The 22,862-nt window shown below is 43.5% G+C and overlaps 1 protein-coding gene across 1 annotated transcript in view; it reads right to left on the reverse strand.

Moving 5' to 3' along the window:
• Positions 1-22,862, reverse strand: part of COLGALT2 (collagen beta(1-O)galactosyltransferase 2) — a 49,924-nt gene that overhangs the window by 25,755 nt on the left and 1,307 nt on the right. The gene's annotated exons all lie outside the window — the stretch shown is intronic.

The raw sequence follows: 22,862 nt of genomic DNA on the forward strand, positions 1-22,862 counted from the left end.
GGCAGCTGGACAAGAACAGGACCTCACAGCCCAGGAATGCAACAAGTATGTCTCTTCTCCCACTTTTTCCCTATGCCCTTCAGCAGCTTGTGGATAATGCATTTTGCTGGCAGCAGTAGCGATTTTAAAGCCTTCAATGATCTTCCAAAGCCAAGGGAATGATTCACAGATGTACATTATTGCGTACAAACGTTGGAACACACCAGGATCTTGGCTCTTTCCATGCAATCTCAAGCCAGACACAGGGAAGACATTTTTTTTTTACACCGAGTGTGGTGAGAGCCTGGCCCAGGTTGGCCAGAGAGGTGGTGGATGAACCATCCCTGGAGACATCCCAGGCCAGGCTGGACGGGGCTCTGAGCAACCTGAGCTGGTGAAGATGTCCCTGCTCATGGCAGGGGGGAACTGGGGGAGCTGGGAAGGTCCTTCCAACCCAAACTGTTCTGTGATTCTATGACACAAGAGAAACAACATCTCCCCAGAAAATCCATCAGGCTGGGGCTGCTTATGGTTCCCTCATGCCCATAGTTAAAAATCCCCACGTAACAGCTTCTCTGGCATCTGTGCAAGGGGAATTGTCTTGCAGTGAAGCAGAGGTTCTGGCTACTCCAACCCCAAGTCCTCTCTTCATCTTGCTTTAGTTCTCCCCACAGTCACCCTGATGCAGACAAAGCTTTAGAAGCAATTAAAAAAAAAAAAAAACAAACAAAACCAAAAAACCATCTGCATCTGGCCTTGTAAATATTTCCAAGCAGACTTGGCTTCCAGGGAACAATTCCCATAAGGAAAGCCCAGGAAATCTCATACGCACAGGATCAGGGCTGTGACGAGCCTCTGAAATCAATCTGCTCAAACCAAGAATTAACTACCACAGCGCTGTAATTTCTGAGGGGATAGTTTGTTCCCACCAATGCTAATTGAGACACCAGCTAATGCAGCTGTTCAAGATTAATGAAAGTGAGTAAGCCACTGGGAAGGAACACTGGTGTTTAGAAATATTCTTGGCTCTGGTCACACCAAATGGATAGGTTTTTCAAAGAGCAGAATCTGCTCTAATTTAGGTGCCCAGCACCACTGATTTTTCAATGGGCACATTGAAGATGGACCCATACCGAATTACCAAGGGTCCCCCAGAATAGAAACATCTGCAAAGCTCTCCATCTCCGTACCAAGCGGGCAGAAGAACGAGCACAAGGCTCCCACTAGACACCCAATATTGGAGTGGAAGGCAGACCCAGTTTATTGCACTCAGTGGCTTACATTTTTAATTTAGTGGTGTGGGGGTTTTTTTAATGTTTTTTCTCCCAAAAAAAGTTAGAACCATGCCCTGCAAGTATTGGTAAGCACACAGCACTTGCCTCCCAGCCAAGCTTTCATCCACAGGTAGATCTTACATTTCTTACAGTTCTACATACACAATACTGAGATTTCCAGAATGGAAAAGTAGGTTTTGTGATCAGGAAATAAAAACTAACACCTCTCTACATCTTCCTTTACCTTCCCTTGACCCTCACCTCCTTTCCGAGCTTAAAGGTCCAAAGCTTGTCATTATTACTGCAGCCCAACATCTGTTTCGCTGACAGTTCTGGTATGGATGGACAGACTTATTTTCCTTCAAAGCAGGCAAAGAATAATGGAATATTTATGTCACTATTTTTTTATCTCAGGATTACCCCACCCTGCAGAGAACAGGCTCAACTGAACACAGCCAGGTTATGGGGTTGACATGGGTATGCTCCATTCTTCCAAAGTGTTACACAATGTACCTTCCCAGACAAGACATGTTGACAAGCTCTTGACTTATTACTTCCTTTCCATTATGGATTTTCATTCTAATCATATCCTACAAGACTTAAAGCATTTTTAACACACATACAGTGCTTTTGATAGTAATCCAAATACTGTTCAATTAAATGGCTACAAATAAAAGCAACTGTTGTCACTTGTCCATTGCAGGCTGACAAAAACAATGTAAGAAAACAGTAAACACAAACAGAATATTTAAAATAACTCTACTAATTAGGAGGAGTTTGACCAGCAATTAAAAAAAAAAAAAAAACACCACACCAAGCTAATTGTGGAGCAAAGGAAAAATCAAGTTTTTAACCAGCTGAGAATCTGTGATCTGGAAACGACCGGGTTGTTTTGTGTGAAACTTGAGTGAGTTTTACACAATAACAGACCCTTTCATGTGAGAACTTCGCTGATATGCAACAATAAGGACATTCTTTCCAAAGGTTTTCAGACGGTTTTTCTTTGAGGCCACAGAAAATATAAGAACACAATGATTTGCATCTCAATCCAGAACAAGACGGAAGAAGAAGCCAATGAGAACTAGGAACAGTTGGTTTTTTGAGGCTAAAAATTTAGCATTTGGGGATGGGGTCTGCTTCATAGTAGGGAAGAAACGCAAGAGAAATGTAAGAACAGGCCAGAAACAAGCTCAGTGGCACAGGATGCTTGGCTGTCCAGGAAGATTTTTGCCTCTGGAAAGAGAAAAATAGATACGTTTAGAACAGCAGGAGATGCTCAAAGCTAAATAGTCACTGAAAATCAACGGTATTGTGTATTTTCACATCAGTAGGAGATACTGGAACTTCCAATCTCTATGCACAGCCTGATGCAAGCATCACTGAAATACACACATTTCTTTGACCCGCAGTGACCTTCACATTACGGCTCCCCAGCTTCCTGATGTTCGAGGAAAGCTATTTACTCTGTCCAGTCGTTTACAATTTTCATTTATTTCCAAAAGCGTAAGATTTCCCTTCAAGCAGCTATGCAGGTGGACCGTAAGTAATAAAGACAGGTCACTGTCACAGATCAGTAGGTCCCTGGGCTGCATTTCTTTTCAAATCAGATTTTCTGCAATTGAAAGCAGAGGTATAAACTCTGTGTAACCAGACTGTTGGGACACGAAACGGGACAAAGATGAGTTGTGCTGCACTCCCAGCATCCTGCAGAATTTCTGCAAGTGATGTGCAGGCTTCCAAAGCGAAGCGGATCAGGAATTCCTTTGCTGTTGCTGCAGGCTGAACGGGGCTGTCAATGGGAGAACGGCACCAACCACTCCAGATTTGGTCTCCAACAAGTTGTTACCTGTCTACATACTCAGGTGCACAGAGACAAAGAAAACAGTGAAATATTTCATGCGGCGACTTCTGAAAACTGTGGCACAAATGCTAGGAGATATCTTCCAGTTCAGCAGGTCTGGAAGACTTTGAGAATTCAGGTACACATGCACTTGCAATATTCTACCTGTGCAGGCTTTTAGACAGCAGTTGTGTTACGGTGCTTGGTACTAAACCCGCACAGATTAATGGAGGACCTCAAGCTTTTCTGCAGCTCACCTCCTAAGAAGGTACCTTTCGATCAAGACCCATACAGAGTCAGAAAAACCTGAGACATACGTATGCCCTGTGGGTACACAAATCCATTCCACCAGCAGCAACAATACGGTTTTGCCCACAAAGGCTTGGAAAAGCAGAGTTACAGGCAGGAGGAAAGTCTGGACTCAGCCACCATCCCAAATTTGATGGCCCAGCGGCAATACCAGCAACCACGAGAAAGTATCCATCAGCTTCCAGAAGGCTGGATGATGAGCACAGAGCAAGGCACCTATATTTCTGTTGCAGCATCCTAGGGAAGCATCTAATCACAAATAACACCGAGACAAAGTCAAGGACGCTCAGCATTTGGCTGAAGAACCAGTTTGGCCAAGCCGACACTACAAATAAATCCCCTGGCCAACTTTGCACTCAGAAATATGACTCTGCACTTCTCCTGCATGAAAGGACTCCCTGTCTGGGCATGGCGAGGGCTGCGTAGGACCAGATGAATACATCATTAGAGACGTATGGAGAAACCCCACTGCTGTCGGATGCAGAGCTCTCTCTTTGCTGTGCTTGCAGAGAGTTTGGCCAAGTGTAAAGGTTTAGGCCCAGAGACAGAGCTCCAGGCTTGCCTTGCATAGGCAAAAGCAGTTTCAACAATTGAACTTAAGTTTTTTGCCATTGCTTATACATGTGATACTCTTTCCATTCTGATGAGCTGCAATGCTACCTCCAGGAGTAGATAACACAGAATACAGAGACAAATCTCAATGCAGTCAGGAAGGGTAATTCCTTCCCAATTACTGGAGCAGATCAATCTCAGGTACGTTGGTGTGTTGTACCAGGTATCAGACTCACGGAAACAAAGTTGGCAAGACTTTTTCCAAGGAATTCAACTTTGAGATGGCTTGAGAACAGCAGTTTTCAAACTGTGATCAGCAGACATCTGTGAATTATTTCTGGTGTGTTTGTGAAAGGTAACTTAAAAAAGCCCAGCACACATAAGTCCAAGTTCGCTACGCAGGCGTGTGCATTCCTACAGGAAAAACGTGTTGGGTTTACGCTCGGCCGACAGAATACCATTCCCCTTTCACTTCTGCTAGAAGGATCAGTACTAATCCCCCCATCAGAGTCAGCGCCCCCATCTCAACCTTCACCCCGTGATCCTCAGCACAATAAACCACCTGTGCACCTAGAACCTCATATAACTTCTGACACTAACAATAACTTGAGCTTATTCTTACAGTGCAAGATAACAGGATCAAGGCTGGTGCGGGCACAGAATCAACACTCCTGCTTTCCAGGGAGGGCTGTGAATTACTGGGCGCTTCCAGGCAAACGTAAAGACCATAAAGCTGCAAGTGCTTATAACATTTAGTACAGACAGAAAGGAGTAGAAACAGAAGTAAAATTTCTTGGCTGCTGCTTCTACAGGCCCCGTATGGGCAAGCGAGCATCCTTTGGGATGGAAAATGTTATCAGAGAATCTGCTTTTAAAATAAGGCCAGGAGGTAGAACAAGTAAAAGTCAACCAGGGACCTGTAACAAACTCCTCACAAGGAGAGCTGCCATGCTTTTTGCGTTGTGCTTCATAAAGAATCCGGGCACTGGCCCAGAAAGCTCATCTATGTAGTGTCCCCACCATGGACCACGACAGGCAAATCCATACAGAAGCTGGTCTTGCGCAGACCACAAAGCCCCTTAGACCCATCGTAAGGAGCAACCAACTCCAACATTTCTGGAAGAACAGCCTTTAAGGAGGATCAGTCTTGAGTGTGCAGGTGAGGGAAGTGTTATCCTTGCTTCTACAGCCAAGAGACATGTCAAAGTCTTTGTCTAGAGCACCCCAAGCCAGCTGTGCACCAAGAGCACCAACAGGAACGGACTGGGAGAAGCCAAAAGTCATGGCCTAAGGGCTCATAGTTCCAGACGAACACTGGGAACAGCACAGCTCCACAGCCAGAAGAGCTTCAGATGTCATCTCACCGGCAAGTCACATCACAGCTGATGTGTGATTTGCATTATTCACCCCAATCTATAGAAGCATCCCACATCACCACGTGCCGAGGCACATTCTTGGCCACTCAGGTGCACAGCTGGTGGGAAATGTCACAGTCCTCCAGAAATCACAGGGCTAACACCTCTCACCAAAGAGTTGCTGTTTTTTTACAACAGGTCTCGATCTGACCCACAGTATCAAAAACAAGCAAAGAAACTTCAAAACACAATAGTAGAAATTATCTGTGTACCAGATGCTCCTGGGAGGTACAAATCCACCCAACGCCATCTCCAGGTTCTTCCAAAGGTATCGAAGGTGTTTCCAACAGCTGCTGCTGACATCTTCACTGCACTGTTAGGCTAAATTTCACATTTTGGGTCTGACTTCTCCTCTCTGTTCATCTTTTGAATGGTTAGCAGACCCTCCTCTTCACCACCTGCACGAGACTTGATCTCCACCACCCATATCTTGATCTCCACCCTTGATCTCCACCACAGCCAAAGCAATTTATACAGCCAAAGGCTAAAGCAGTCTAGGCATCATTAGAGCTTCAGAGAGCACCCTTGGAAAAGAACACAGCCAGAAACAAGTCATTAACCTTCCTGTATTCTGGGATCAAGGAATCAGCACTAAAAAAGCAAAACCAAAGTGTTAATGCTGGCAATACAACCAGCCCTTCCCTTCCAGAAAAAACAACCCCCCCCAAGCAGTTTAATAGCCCAACCAATAATTTCTGCAAACCTACAGGATGAAGTTAACCATACACAGCATCTAATGACATCGGACTTCACATTTCTCTTGCTGTATTGCAAATTTGCAGTAAACATGGTGGATTTTATTATCATAGAATTGGAGTATCATTTCGGTTGGAAAAGACCCTTTAAGATCATGGTTTAGTGCCAGAGGTAGGTTATGGTTGGACTCTATGATCTTAAAGGTCTCTTCCAACCAAAATGATTCTACGATTCTATGATCATCATCCTCTCACTGGCACAGGTTTCACTTGGCATAGAGCAGTTAATGCCAGATTTTGCTTGTACCAACATTAAGCTAAACCTTACAGTCATCAGTATGTTATTTGAGAGCTGCACTTTGCTGGAGCCAGCATGGAACCTGAAACTGCATAATTCTGGCCTAACCTTTCTCAAGTAGCCAGTTATACTGGAAAATGGAAGTTGTCCGAATTACATGGAATAGTACACTGCTTCAAAATAAATGGATTATGTCATATTTGTTGGCAAATGGCTTAAAATGTTTTATACGTAATTAAGCAAGAAATCAGAAAAATAACCACTGCAGCCAAGCAGGAGAAAAAAATAAATGCAACCTTTACATATGCAGTAGAGAGTTTTCCTGGATGTAATTTTGTCCATCATGAAGAAACAGCTGGAAAATTAACACTTTGCAAGCATGAAATAGTCAACTTATCAATTCGAATTTTCTTAACTTCTACCAGAGACAGATTTTACAGTGTTCTCGCTTCGAATGTTCAAGCATGCTCATCTTCAGAGTGCCAAGGCCTCCCAAAAACCACGGCAAAGGTCTCAACCTGCCCAAGCACACTGCACTGAGACGACACTTCAGCTTTATTTTGCAGAGAGGGAAACTAAAGCAAAGAGATTAATGGATTTTCTCACACCAGAAAAAAGGAGTGGGTGTCAGAGCTAGGAATGATAAAAGCCTCCACTCCTTCCAAAATATACACTGAAATAAATTACAGATACTCAGCTTTTGTGGAGCAGTTTACTTAACACATTGACGGAGTTTTTGTCAGGCTAGTGGTAAATTTGTGGCCATGACAATCTCAAGAACAACTTTTCCTCCACGTTGCTGTTAAGAAACTCTCTTTTTGCTCAAAGGCAAAGCCTCTTTTCCTGTTCAAGTATTTTGCCTTCATCACTGGAAAAAAACAAAACAAACACCCTGAGTTTTTGGAGATGTGGTTCTAGATTTATTTTTTAAAATCACTGAAGCACTCGTATTGGATAAAAATAAATAAACCAACCCCAAAACATCCCCAGCATTAGAAATACTTTGCACACACTTTTGAGAAACAAGAAGATGAACTTTATGTAGGAGCTGAGACCCAGCCTCCAGCTTCCACGGTGCTAAATATGACTTAATACTGCTGTAGTGTCCCAAAATTCAAAATTAGGCCCTGTCTGCTGAGTTCCGTGCTCAACAGACCGCTTCCTTTGTTGACGTGGTGATGCGTCCCCAGCTCCAGTCCCCACAGGTGCAAATCACAACAGGATGTGATTCTGCGTTGCTTTATTAACTGACTTTCATCTTTTTGTATTTTGAAGGGTGTGCTTCTAAACAAGCTGTCAAACCAGGCGATTAAACCTCTGTTTTTCCTGCCTAACTCAGCACTCAGGTGGAAAAAAAATACAAGGTTTTTCTGTCTTCTCATACAGACAACAGCACAGAATAACATGGGCATCTGAATTAACAAGACACAGTCAACAACCTCGTCACTGAATGGAGCTACACGTAAGCAAAGCATTTCTGGTTTTAAATCCCAAATACTTGAGGCTAGCTCAAATTTCCGACCCTGAATCCCTTTCCTTTGCGATCTCATGTTTCGCTAAGGCGCACAGGAACCCACGCGGCTCCTCCAGAGCAGACACGGGCACACATGTGCGGGACACATGGCTACTGCTTGGTGACCACATGTGACGCTGCAGCTGCCAGAGTCAGAACACATTTTCCGCTGGAAAAGACCGACTCTGGACTCAAACTGATGGAAAACTGGTGCTGCATCAATGGTGGTTTGAACTCTAAAGAGAAGAGAAAGAAAAACAGTGAGTTCTCAACATTTCTCTTGTAAGTCAATAGCTCTGCAGCCTTCTGTAAATAGTGCTGTGCATTTCTCATCCCCAACTGAGGGGAAAAGAAAACAGTGACATTTAAAGTATGGGACTGTCCCCCTTACAGGACACAACAGCGCAATTCTCACTTCTGCTGGTCTGCCCTCTTTGGGGGTTTTGGGAAGCATCACTGGAGAGGTGCAAATTCCGGGGAGAGCCAAGAGGGCTGCATCAGCAAGTGTGGTAACTGCACATGGAGAAGAACGCAAATGCACAATTTATTTTAAATATTTAAGGTTTAATCGTGGCTGCGAATGCATAGTTTGATAGCTAATTCTTTCCCTTTCATTGCTTGAATGTAAATAAAGAGAAGAGATGGGCGCTTAACCTCAGTAACTGTCCTGGGTAATTGGAAGCCCCATAAAAATAGATATTTTCTTTATTTTGCAGAGCCTGGTTCCCAACTATGCCACCTCCAACAGGAAAGATCCACAGCTGAAATACATCCACTGCCAGCGGATGAAGTGCACAAGATAAAGTGCTTTATAACCTCAGCAGAGAAGAGACCCACAGCCATCTGCAGGCATCAGATGTGCCTGTCCCCACAGGGACAGCACCGTTCCCATGCATGGATGTCTGAGCTCCCCAGGGCTTTCAGGCAATTTCAAAGGCTGTAAAACTGGGGTTTTGGAATAACTGACAAATCCATCACAGGTCATTTAATCTGACCTACTGTAGACCACAGGTAAAGCAACACTTCATGTTCCTATGAACGAGCAAAAGATTTTAGCATCACCTGCTTGCCACTCAAAACCAACCAAACAAAAACACCAACACTTTTTTTTTTATCTTGTTTTCATCTGAAACTCTCTTAGGCTCATTTTCTGAAGACCTTCAAATAATTCATCATGAGTTTCATCTGAAATCCATCTGACAGCAGCAACTGATGTGCAAGATCAGCTGCAACCAGACAATGTGTCACCAAAGTAACTGGCCACTAGAGGGATTTCTTAAATAAATGAAATACAGGTCATCGGTTGATTTCCTCATGGAGAAAGGGAGAGACTAATTCTGTCTCATTTGAGAAAACCATTCTGCTCTCTTAAACATGCACCGGGAGGCCCCACAGAGCAGGCACTGGCGGGAGGCTGCAGCTCCTGCTTCTCAGGCTCCAAACGACCCGAGACAGGCAGCAGACACCTCACAGACCACTGCAGCGTGAACTTAATAGTTCTGCCCTGGAACACTTGGCTAGGCCTTCTGTTTTAAAGTATTTCATTAACTTATTCAGATCACATCACCTGATACAAGATCTAACAAGCTGAAATCTCAGTTTCTTTGGCTCCTTAGTTGGTTTCTTTTAAGTATATTCTTAATTTCTATGCCAGAGTTAGCACAGCTTTTTAGCTCCATCTGTGTTGTCTGCTCAAGAGACCTGGAAGAAATATGACTTTCTCGGTTTAGTAGATCTGGAAGAAATACAACCTCCTGAGCAGAAAAGGCTGGAGTTTTGGTCCAGCTGTGTGCCTGAACTGTCATAACCAGATGTTTTTCTTTATCTGTGGGCTGTCCCAAAAACCTATATGTAGTAACCAACTTGGCCACGTATTCTGCAGCAGCAACGGGAGCTGGTCGGATTTGTCAGGCGGGTGATTAATGCTGTTAGATGTAATATGCAATTAGAGAGACCTCACACTCTTGGAGAGGTAAAAATAATTGAGCCTTGAACCCTGTTTCTCCTCAGCACGCTTCCTATGTGGTTATGCTGAATTTACGCTCGTTATCATTTGTGATTTAGACCCGCCCCAGTCTAGCTCTGGGCACATACTCTTCCCCCCTTAAATTTGCAGCACATATATAAAAACATATGCAATGTTAATAATCAAGGCTTCTGGAAACACCACCAATAGCTGTTTGGTTCTTGTTCTGTGAAACAGAGCTTCCTTCAAGGCTCAGGTATGAGGCAAAAAGTCCTGGCAATAGGCTCAGTTTGCATGAAGTCAGAGCTGAGCTCTGCCAGCAGACAGCTGTGAGCTCACCAGTCTGAAATAACAACTCATTGACAAGGGGTTTTGGGGAAGCAACAACTGACTTGTTTGTGTGAGAAATAAAGCTGGACAGGGGGGGAGTGAGTGTGTGCTAGGAGTGATTTAAAAAGCACCACAAACCCATTCCATGACTTAACAATAATAATTTGCATTTAAACCCTGCTTTAAGTAAAACTAAATCCTTTTTAAAAAATCATAAATTAAGAGAAGGTATTGAGCAGCAGTGACATTTTCATATTCCAGTCACACACACTGAACTTATTTCAAATTAGTGTTTTGAAAAATGAGTATAACCAAAGTCTCTGACATCCAGAGCCAGAGGAAAAAAAATATTTGAAGAGGCACCAGGCCCAAAAGCAATTATTATTCTCTGTTAACCTATTTAGAAGAGTCTGGGTAGGCTCCTCCAGAACCCTGGAGGAGACATCATCTCAGAGCCAACTGAATGGAAACTCCATCCAGAACCTCCTACTGAAGAAGGATGTATCGTTTGGAGCAAACACCGGCAGCATCCAGAAACTGATTTACGCGAGCGAGTCAAATAAATCTAATGGCATAAGACTGGGAAAAATGAGCATAGTGCTGGTCTACTGCTCTGTTGTTCCCTTGCTTGGTTACAAGAACTGGTTGCGCTGGTGCCTCTTCCCAACCAGGACTAACCCGTTTCATCCCAGGCCCAAGGCAATTTCAAGCTTTTTACTTTGTAAAGAAAAGGTCAGGCCTAAGCCGGTTCCAACCCCTGGCCTAATCTGCTCCTATCTCAGTATGTAGCGGCTTGACACTCCCAAATCCTAACCTTGACAAAGGCTGTTTCATGCAGAAAAAGGGAACAGAAGGAATTCACCTCTACCAACATCCCATTTTCATCTGAAGGCACCAAAGAAGACAGCACCCAGCCAAACTATAGAAGCTATGGAGTTCCAGGCATTAACTCTAGTAAAATTATTACCAGAAAGTCCACAAATCCACTGACAGAGAATAAAATGCAATGCACCCAAGTCAACACAACCCTCCTCCCAGCTCTGCCGGCCACACAGAATCCAGCAGCAAATTCAGATTTCCAAATCTCACCACAACACCCCCAAAACACCCAGTCCAACCCCGGAGGATCACTTTATAATAAAAGATCATAATGCACATGCTCCACCAATATAAGCCCCTTTTCTACATCTGCAGGAACTGCACAGGTCAGAAGTAACTGGGGTTCTCAACATCTTCCACTCCCAAGATGTAACTTCAAGTCAAATCCTCACCGAGAGATCATTTCCACAATAAAAGAGATTACCAGACATTGGGCCGTATTGACACGACTCCTTCTGTTTTTTAAGCCTGTACAACCCATCAGTAAAAGCGGTTCTTGAATACTTAGATTTAAAAACCTGGAAGCGAAGCCCCAAGCTATTCCAGCCGTGGTACACAGGGGTCCCTTTCGTACACGGGAAGAGAATACACCACTATCCACAGACACCAACCCTTTCCCCATCTCTTAGCACTGCGTTTTGCAGGACCTGCAAGTGTCTCGAACACTAGCCTCAATTTTAACTAGCAGACCCGTTGGGAAAAGAACACATTGTACTGACAAATGCAGAACTAAAATAGGTAGAAAGGCTTGTAGACTCCAGCATCCGGACTGGACTCTCAAACTAGGATTTGTTTGGAATTTGTCATAAACGTATTCAAGACACTGAAACACTCTGCAAACTGTAAAAGAAGGGCACAAGACTTCGGTCCCTCCCTGACAAACCTCTTAACTCAGCAGGAGCAGTGGAATCCTGCAGTGACCCAAGGGCCTGAACTGTTGTATTTCCTCACCATAATCAGAAATAAGGGATAAGCTGTACCATATAAAAGACCACATGGTGTTGCCCTCCTGCTGACCACAGACTCCTTGCCAAGCCCACAAGCCTTCTTGAATTCAACAGCCTTGAAACTCCACGTTCCCCAACCACATATGTAATGCCCTGACCTGCTCATAATCCTGCTGGCACACAGTGGAGCAATCCCTAAAGTCAATCAGAGCCCAAGGCAGCATCCCCAAATGGCAACAGCCTCCCGCCTAACCCTGTGGGCCCTGCACAATTCAGCAATAAACGTATTTTGTGAAGAGCTGGATTTCCAAACCCAAGTACCAGTTCCAGTGCCGGCCGTGGCAGCACTTCTCACAGAGCATCAATTCCTCACCCCCATCCCAGTCAATGGGTATTTCTAGAGAAAATTTGAACTCCACCTCTGGTTTTTGTACCTTTTCAAGCTCTCTTCTAACACCAATCCTAATTTCAGTTATTCCTGCAGGACAAATTCCCACAAAAAAAAAAGCAAACAGAATACATTGATCCAAAGCAACATTCTTCCCAAACATTAAACCTTGCCATAACTGATATCAGGGACTAATCCCTAAAAGATTGGACCCTAAGCAGGGCAAATAGACTTGAATCTTTTTTTCCCAAACCTTAAACCCACCCCATCTCTAGGGGCTAACCTTAACCATAGCCAGGGGATGAGTCTACAGAAAACTGAACATACAGCAATTGGCTAGAATTACTGGTAAGGGTTGGGAAAAGGGGGATTAAAGTGTCTGGTTTATTACTGGGTTCACCAGGACTTTGTTTAGTGTTGCCCTGTGGACACCAACACACTTCTCAATTCTCACAGCCAGGACGCAACACAACAATAATGCCAGCACTTTACATGGTTTATTTTCCTCTCCTCAGATCATATTAATAACTCTAATCATGCCCAGGGAACCAAAACTACATCAAGAACCAATGTATGTGCCTTGTGCCATAAGCAACAGCCTCTCTCATCTATCCGGAAGCCACCTAAAACTGCCCCCTTCAAGCTTTTTTCTCCCAAATATGTACTGCAACCATGACTCTGCCCCCTTCTGATCACTGTGGTTGATGTAGACTAGTGTAACAAGCACAGTGCTTCAACTCCTTTCCCTGGAGTGTAACCTTACCGAGAGGGCAAACCCAACGCTAAACTGGAACATACAACACCGACTCTTTCCTAACCCTACCAAATCTGACAATGAAGCGTGAGGAGCCTTGTTGTGTTGCCAGAGTGCCAAGTTTCCGGCCTCTCCCTTCTCACGTCTTCATCCATTTGAGGCCAACACCAACATAATACTAATATATCAATAATATAGCAACACTAAACAAAGTCCTGGTCAACCCAGTAATAAACCAGGCACTTTAATCCCCCTTTTCCCAACCCTTACCAGTAATTCTAGCCAATTCTCATCAAGAATTAAGGAGAAGTAAAAACACAGGCCACCAATTCCTGAAGACACCAGCATTCTTCTTAAACCCTCAGTCTGCAGAAGCGAGGAATTGTATGGCTCCTCCTCTTCTTGAAAATAAAAACACAAGCCTTTGCCCTGGTCATACAGTTCCCACTCTGACTTTTCATCTTTCAATATGTCTTTTTTGAGAGGATTCTTTCTATTCTAGTGTAGTGACTTATACATATAACTGCTGTGCTCTTCACTTAGATCTAATATTTTTTTGTCACTGCCTTTATGGGTTATAGTGTCAATTACAAATTCTGGTTAGACTACAAGAACAGACACTGTTCATTCAAGAAGAAATGGCAAAAGCAAAAATACTGCCCTCAGTAAACTTAAATAGCATTAATACACCCCCCAGCACTGAAACTCCACTGAGTAGCAAATCCACAGCTAAATCCCAGGATACTGGGACTTCGCACGTAAAAATAGGTTTCACATGCCAAAACCAGCCACCCTGAGACATTCCCAAATTAGTACACCAGCCCGCTCTCCATCACTCCTCTCCATGGGCTGTGTTACTGTTGCAGCATTTATTTATCCTCTCACACTGAGCTGGGAGCCATAACTACCCAAAAAAAGGCCTTTCCCTGCAGGCAGGCAGCAAGATAAAGCGGCCAAGGACCAAACCCCGGCACAGCTGAAGAGCTGCCAGGGGCTGGGCCAACGCAGCCAAGGTCAAGGCTCTGCACATGTTCTCCTCTCTGCAGCAAACGTTTAATGGTGGCTCCTCTCCATTAATCTTTTCGTCTCACTTAAACACGTTGGTTTATTGTTTTTAATACAAAGATGATACAACATCCCTGCATCCTTATATAAACTGACGAATGCTGATGATTAAATGAGATAAAAGTCTTGCTCCAAAACTTCATAGACCGTCTTCCTCTTTGCCTGCTAGACATATAGAAGCAGAAAAAGTGTCCTGTCGCTTTTCTTGGTTGTCTAAAGCTCACGCTTCCTAATTAACATCCTTTAAAGACTTGTCACAAGATGGCTTTTTAGTATAACGACACAGGGGGTACATCAGTCTGATGGGGGAACTTGCTTAAGTTCACTTCGCTGAAGCCTGGTGGGGAATAATTCAATTTAAAAAATTACAGAAAAAAGAAAAAAAATCGAAGTATTTGCATTTAGCGGTTTAACATTTAGTTTCCATGCCACAATTAGCAGTTCGAAGCACAAATGCTGGAAAACAGCCTTTTCTTCCAGTTTTCCAAAGTACCTTGTATGGACACGAATGATCAAAAATACTGAATAACTCAAAACTACAGCCTCAAATTCTTCTTCTACCCCCAAAGGTACAATGCAGCATCCATTTTAAGAGCAGCTGTTGAGCCAGTAGCAAAACCAAGATTCTGATCTGCTAACTGAAGAGATAACCACCTGCTATCAGCTTCAGGATAATACAAACTAACACTTCAGGCTTAATGCAACCTAGTGTTTGCCACTGGGCAAAATTCAAAGCAGACTGCAGCCATGCAGAACCTTTCCTCATCAAAGAGCAAAAATAAGCAAACAATCCTTTTAGAACCAAGGGAAGCCTGTACCTTGTCAGGGAAAGAACAACCAACCAACCCACCTATAAATAAAAATGTATTTTTCCTCCTTACAGGAAAAAAAAATATAAGGGGGGAAAAGATATATATATATATATATAAATATATATATGTGTATATATATATATTTATGTATATATTTTTAAATCAATCCCTATTGGAGCTGAAGCCTTCAACAACAAATGTGAAAGAGCTTATATGAGCCCTACCGTGGCACTGTAGTTTACATGGACTCCCACTATCTTCTGCTTCAGCATTAATTTAGATTCTCATTAACTCCAGCCTCACGCTAAATGCATTTTTCAGGCCTGGATCAAGATCTCCTTATCTTTAGAAGATGTCTGTTATTCCTACCAGTGCATACGGACAGAATTAAAGAGAAATGGTTAGAAACCTGCTGATTTCTGTGTATCACAACCTCACGGGCATCAGGGAAAACATTGAAGCTGCCATTCTCACCAGTGCCAGTGTTTCAGAAGTCTCTGGAAAAGGAGCAAGAACTCTGGCAAAAAAGCATTCCCATCCCAAAACAACATTATATTTGTCATACTGTTTTAACTAATGGTATAGTTATATATTAGTAAGAGGTGAAGGCATATCGACTATGTAAATAATTGGTCAGAATGAAAGCAGGAGATACACCAGCCTTCACCCCCGAATTAGGACGTCTCATTTCCCAGCATGTCTTACTTATCTCAAATAAGCAATCACATCTCACAAAGCAACATAACAAATACTCCATGAACATCACTGTAGCACTCTGCAGTGAAACTAAACTCCTTATTCAGCCTCTAGTACAAAAATTAAGCCATTTATTTAGCAGTGCCACAGCTGTCAAGAAGAGGATCAACATGTTACAAAATATTATCTCAGAAAACTTTGGTGACTCAACTCCATTTAAAAGCACATACCAGTTTCACAGCCAGCTGGCAAATGTTTAAAATCAGCATGTATTTTTTAGGTCCCCTTTCTTTCCAGGAAGGAAAATTGAGCCATTCTATGGTAACAAAAGCACTGAGGTTCAAAGACATCAGATATAGATATCACCAAAACCAATCATTTCTATGTTTAAAAACTGGATTCAGGCACTAAGTGCAGCAAATTGTGCTGTCCCATTAAAATAAAGGTCCTTTTTTCTTTACTGATGAGTTATTAGCAGTGCCACGTGCCTGTCTGAAGGAGCTGGCAGAAGACGGCCAAAAATCCACCTTGTAGAGAACGCTAACACATCTTTTTATTCCTGTCTGTCCTTAGCCTGAAATTTTGATGCATGTGGGCCCCATTAAGTACACATCCACCTTTGGCAATGAACATCATCAACGTACACTACGCTTCACTAAAATAAAGGAAATTAAATGCACAGAAATATACTGAAATAATATTAAGCCTGAGACATTCTCCCCCAGGAAGGAAATTCCACTGTCGCCCATATGGGTCGGTCAGGGAGTCCCCCAGGACCAAAGAACAACAGCGAGCGCTGGCAACAGGCAGCTCCAAAGTTCTGCACACCATGTGTGTCACACATCTATTTTTAGAGCATCCTGACCCAGTACGTGAAGACTTTCAGTCCCGGGGGACTCAGATAAATAATTGCAGGCGTTGCGATGCTTTATATAAACATAAAAAAATACCCTTCAATCTATGGTTCAGTATACATCCTGCCCTGCTAGCCCCTCTCCAGTCCCTCAAGCAGAAACTCCTTGTTTTCCTCTCCTAAGGCAGGCCCTGCTGTACGTCCCAGGAACTAACTACGCTCCAGCTGTGCTCAGACATCTGGGCCATCTTCTCCAGGAGTCTCACTAGCAGCAATCAGGCAGCTTTCACAGTATCACACAGTATCACAGTATGTTTGGGATTGGAAGGGACCTCAAAAGCTCATCCAGTCCAATCCCCCCATGGAGCAGGAACGCCCAGGTGAGGTCGCACAGGAACATGTCCAGGCGGATTTGAATGTCTCCAGAGAAGGAGACTCCACCACCCCCCTGGGCAGCCTGTTCCAGTGTCTGTCACCCTCACTGAGAAGAAGTTTTTTCTCAAATTTAAGTGGAACCTCTTGTGTTCCAGCTTGATCCCATTACCCCTTGTCCTATCATTGTTTGCCACCGAGAAGAGCCTGGCTCCATCCTCGTGGCACCCACCCTTTATATATTTATAAACATTAATAGCTTTCTGAAAAGATGACACGCTAAATTTAGCGGAAAGAAGATGCAAATTGGAAAGGATTAAAAATAAAAATGCAATTGGCACAGCAGTCTTCATGCAAATTTGTCTTCAACCCAAAGGTCTGCCACCCTGCTAGAGTCACCCTCAGCTGGTAAGAACTCCCAAAACACTCCTTGCCAGTGACTGTCTCACCTGGAACAGGTTGGCCAGAGGTTGTGGAGTGTCCATCCCCGGAGATATTCAAAACTTGAACTGAATGGCACCGTGCAGCCTGCTCCAGCTGCGCCTGCTTTGGAGACAACCTCCAGAGCTGCCTTCCAACCTCGACCGTTCTACGATATCCATCGGTCCTGGGACACCCCGGTTGGAGAAACACTGCGGAAGGGAAGAGGCTTTTGTCCTTGTAAAGAGAGACCAACAGCAGGAGCTACACAGACTTCACCTGGGTCAGACCTAACTGATCCCTGCTTCCAGATTCACCAGCAGTTAAGCAGCTGAAATAGTTTATATGCCAGGAATGTATAGGTGAAATCGCCCTTTTTTTTTAAGGGGCAAATTAACTCCAGCACTTTACAGCCAACAATTGTTGCAGCTGGTCCTTTGACTCACTCCCACAGCAGCCCCCCAAACCCCCCACACTTAGCTTCAGAAAACACCACCAGGCACAACCTTAACTGGCTGATGAATGCCATATCAAAAATAATAACAATAATAAAAAATAAAAATAAAAACTAGCTCTCCCTGATCTTTGCAAGCATCCAAAGGCTTATCATAAACAACCAGCTCTGATATCAAACTCCATCCTGCTGGGTTTTTTGTGACAACATATTATTTGGTTCTTAGGGACACGGTTCAGTGGCAGCATTAGGTTAATGGTTGGACTCAATGATCTTGAGGGTCTCTCCCAATCAAAGTGATTCTATGGTTCTGGCATCTCACCTCTAAACACAGCACCTGCACTACAAGGCACCAGGGAGACAATCAGGCAAGTGACAGACAAACAGGTAACAGGGTAGACCCGTCTCAAAATGCAGTTGTGAAACGATAGCAGCCCAAATCAAAAACAAACAAAAACCCACCACAAACCAAAAATGAAAAAACCACCCCAAATAAACAAACCACAAACACAAAAACCCACCACAAACCAAAAATGAAAAAAAACACCCCAAATAAACAAACCACAAACACAAAAACCCCAAATAAACAAAAGACACCCGCAAAAAACCTCAAACAAACAAAGCCCCAACCTTCAAGCAGACACAGTGTTGTATATTCACTAGTCTTACAGAATTCCTACACATTTCAAGATGCCATTTTTACAGTATAATCATCTCACCTCTGGAGGGCTCCTTATTCATTTTATGAAAGATCCAAATATTCACATTCAGGTCTTCTAGACCGACCTCAACAAAAAGTGTAGGGCAAGATGCTCCTTAATGACACCAAAAAGGCATCAGATTCCAGCAATTTGTGAGCGCAGTAGGAAAAATAAACAAACTACTGCTACCCAGCAAACGTTTGCCAGCACACAAATGATGTTTCATGTTTCCCTGCAAAGTTTTTAGCTGAAAAGCACTTTAAATCCTGCCATGCAGACCTCAGTGAAGCACAGCAGTAATTTTCAGCTTCCCTTCGAATGTTTCTACTGAACAATTTCATGATGTCATTAGCTTAAGTTTGCCAGGATTAGATGAGGGAGACAAACCCAAAGGACAAAAAAAAGTTATTATGGATATTGGGATGGGACCTGGTTTTCTATTTCTTAGCTAAATTTACCACACTTTAGTGTAAAAGTGACCTCAGCAAGAAGACTCAAGAAAAGTCAGTTACGAATTCTATCTCTGGTCTTAATACATTCAAGAATCTTGTGCAGGTTACTTAACTTTTCTTCCCCAATTTCCCCAGCTAGGAAATGGAAGTATTTTATTCCCATTCTTTCTTTTGATGTAGCCATCCAAATGCAAGTTCTTTGGAAGAAAGGTTCTACGCAACATCTTGCACAACAGGATCATCACATCAATCATAACCCCAAGGCTGGGCAAGTCCCATCTCGCTCTTAGCCCCACTTTATCTTATTAAAGCTATATAATAAATACATTTAAAATATCTACAAACATGACTGGGAAACTAAATTCCCCAGATTTAAACGACAAGGTAAGTGAAAACTTAAGTTTGAATATTGTCCTGTGGAAGCCACAGCACAGGTGAGTAAATTTTAAATAGATCCAAACTACCTGTGGACAGAAGCAGCAGAGCTGGCAGACTGGAACTTCAGCATTCCAAAGTGATTAGTACTGACCCTGAAGACTAAAGTGACCTTGTTGCCCAAATGGAAACAAGGACAGAAAACAATACACAGGGAGTAATAACACCCATTAGAGTTTCAAATGATCCCTGCGTCCTACAGGAAATTGTCCTCTCCGTAGAAACTTTCACATTTAGAAGTAAACTACTGAAGAATAAGAAAATGCTCAGATAAAGTACCATTGGCTAGTTGTAGACTACCAATATATAATTAGGAAAGTTATAATTATTATACTGATCTCATCAGCTTCTATTTTCAGCTACGACTAGTTCTTTTAAGTTGAAACTATTCGCTCACTGGAGCCAGTGTTACAGTATATCCACTGATCTCTCATCTGGGATTTATTCCAGCTTTCCACCAGTCTCACCTATGGTTCACATTATCATTTCTGAAATACAAGCATACTCTAATTTGCAAAGCAGGCACAGATTTTCAAGCACAAAAGAACCTAATTATTGCTTCCAAACACAAACTCATTTATGCAGGCACTTAATCCCCAGGTTAGTAAGAGATGAGAGAGCAGATAGACCAAACTATGAACTAACAGGTATTTAAAGATGAAATTACAGACAACTTTCTTCGCTATACCATCACCTAGCCTGAGGCTAAGGGAAGCGTAAGCCAGTGTGTGATAAACTGCTGAACACACATGCTTTTACTTTCCCCAATACAGCTAAGATAAACCTGCCTGGAAAACAAATATTCCTCACCTACAATTTAATGGATCTCAAATAAACATTGCTAATGCTCAAAACAAAACAAGAACCCGAAACCACCCAAAAACAGCTGAGGCATGGTGACTGTGCAACTTCTGGGTCATTTTCCCTCCCTTTGCAGTTCTCCAACACCAATGCAAACACTGCACTAAGCCTTCCTACCGTGCCCAAGTTCCCCAGCTCAGCTAGGCTGGGTTTGCAGCTTAGTGTCACTGACACGGCCCTGAGAACAGCTCGGCCCAACTCAGCAAACATACCAAGCACTGCCACACAAAGACTGTATTAGAACACTCCCTAGATAAAAAAATAGCTTGACTTGGGTCCAAGAACCATGTTTTGTTGCTGGGCACTAGCCTGCTTCTCATAATATTACATATTTTTTTGAGCCAAACGCTGGCCAGGCTTTGCACAAGAACCTGTGGGGAGGGCTGTGGCCCCTTCCTCCCATACACGAAGGGACGAGTGTCACCTCCAGCACTACGCTTCCACAGCTAAACAAGCACCAGCTTGAGGAGCAGGGAAAGACGCTGGGTTCTGCTGAGAAGGTGAGGAGTCTGCTGGTCCCACCTTGGTGGCCAGTACCAAAGGCTCACAGCCTAGGGCCAAGTCTATCTTTGCAAGCTAAGCAGGGCCAGGACAAAGACCTGAGCACTGTTTCAGAGTAATAAAATAATTTTATTTGGAAGAGACTCTCAAGGTCATTGAGTCCAACCACTACCCACCCCGGCACTGCCCCATGTCCTGAGAACTTCATCTCGCTCTGTCCAACCCTCCAGGGATGGTGACTCCAGCACTGCCCTGGGCAGCCTGTTCCAATGCCCCACAGCCCTTTGGGGAAGAAATTGTTCCCAAGATACAACCTCAACCTCCCCCAGCACAACTTGAGGCTGTTTCCTCTGCTCCTGGCGCTTGTTCCTGGGGAGCAGAGCCCGACCCCCCCTGGCTCCAAGCTCCTTTCAGGCAGTTCAGAGATCAGAAGGTCTCCCCTCAGCTCCTGTTCTCCAGCTGAACCCCCCAGGTCCCTCAGCTGCTCCCATCACACTTGTGCTCCAGCCCTTTCCCTTCTCTCAACTCCCTCCAGCACCTCAAGGGCTTTGATCACAGAAATCCCCACCATTAAGTCATTAGTGCAATCTGGGCTGATCTCCCAGACAAGGGTGGCTGGGGTTAACAGAGGCCAGGAGGCAGTTTGGGTGCAGCTTCCCGATTCTTGGAGGGGAAAGGGAGAAAGGAAGGAAGCGTTTAACTGAAAGAACATGGGTCACAAGGCGCCAGTTGGCCTCCTACCAAACAGCCTGCTCGAGTCACTAGCAAGTCCTTCATGGTTTCTCACAACCATAGCAACTGAAAAAGTCAGAATTAAGACCAAAGGGGAGAAAGGGAGTACAAGACCACCCAGTGTAACTCTTTTGCTCAGTATCAGGCTAACGAAGATCAGTTGATGAAGGTTACGAAAAGAAAATTCAATGTCTGGTTCAAACTCGCTTATTGTCTCTTAACCTGTCTTTACTGTCACTCATAAAACTTCCACCCCAGAAATCTGCTTGAGGAATCCACTGTTGAATTTAAGCCCTTGAGCAATACAGAGAGCACAGGTGAGCTAACAAGACTATACATGGTTTTACTTTTAATTCTCAAGACCTACATTTGTGTATTTCAAAGTGTTGACTTAATATTTTGAAGCAGAATGTAAGTGCCAATGAAGGGACACGACTCTTTGACAACCATCACTTCACAACCCTTCGCACCGAGCTGTGCCAGTTACGCAACGGCACAGGGACACAGCTACATCCTGGAAATTATCTGTTGAAAATTCTGTCAGGCACAACATCTGAAATGCAATATGCTTCCAGAAATGGATTGTATTGTTTCACTTTTCTCAGGAAACTAGAGGGATGTCATATGTGAGCCTTAACCATGCCCTGTGTCTGTACAATCCTTTTAAAAATTGGTTGATATAAGAATCTTGGCATATTTTACATGATCTTACACTGTTACTTCATGAACAGTCCCCACAAATAATTTCAAACAATATTTCAGAGACCTTAAGTAAGGATAATACAAGCAACACACTAAAACAGTTGTAGAGGCAACCAGTGCTCTGCAGGACTTCACAAAAAAGCCAGATTTATTCTGCATTTCTACAGTGAGAGGCATTTCAGCCTGCTCTGGTGATCAGATCTACATTTACGACTCTCACTGTATTTTACAGACACCAAGCTCAGCTGAATCACAGTCCATATTTAGGGTTCGACAATATCTATTCTTGCACACATCTGCTAAGATGAAATTCAAACCAGCAAGAGTCCTACTGATACAAATGAAAACAGAGTCATGGACCCACAACACAGATGAGATTGGCATTCAACCGCTGCCATACACCAGCTTGTAATTCCATAGCCACATTTGTGTGGTACACCGTGTTCACACTGATACCACAATTTGCTTTGTGCATCCTAAATTCAAAATGGAAGAAAAAAAAGGCGAAAATGAGCCATGCACTGGTTATATCAGCCACTGATTTTCTGCAAAGACCTTTAGAGTACTCAAAGAACAGCCATGTTCCTGAAGCACAGAGAAACATCCAGTGCTGTCTGCTTAATTACACTTTAGTATCAGTGATGTGACATCCAGAGAGGTGCTCCCC

Source organism: Streptopelia decaocto (genome assembly GCF_964273445.1).
Source record: "Streptopelia decaocto genome assembly, chromosome: 5".
Lineage (NCBI taxonomy): Eukaryota > Metazoa > Chordata > Aves > Columbiformes > Columbidae > Streptopelia > Streptopelia decaocto.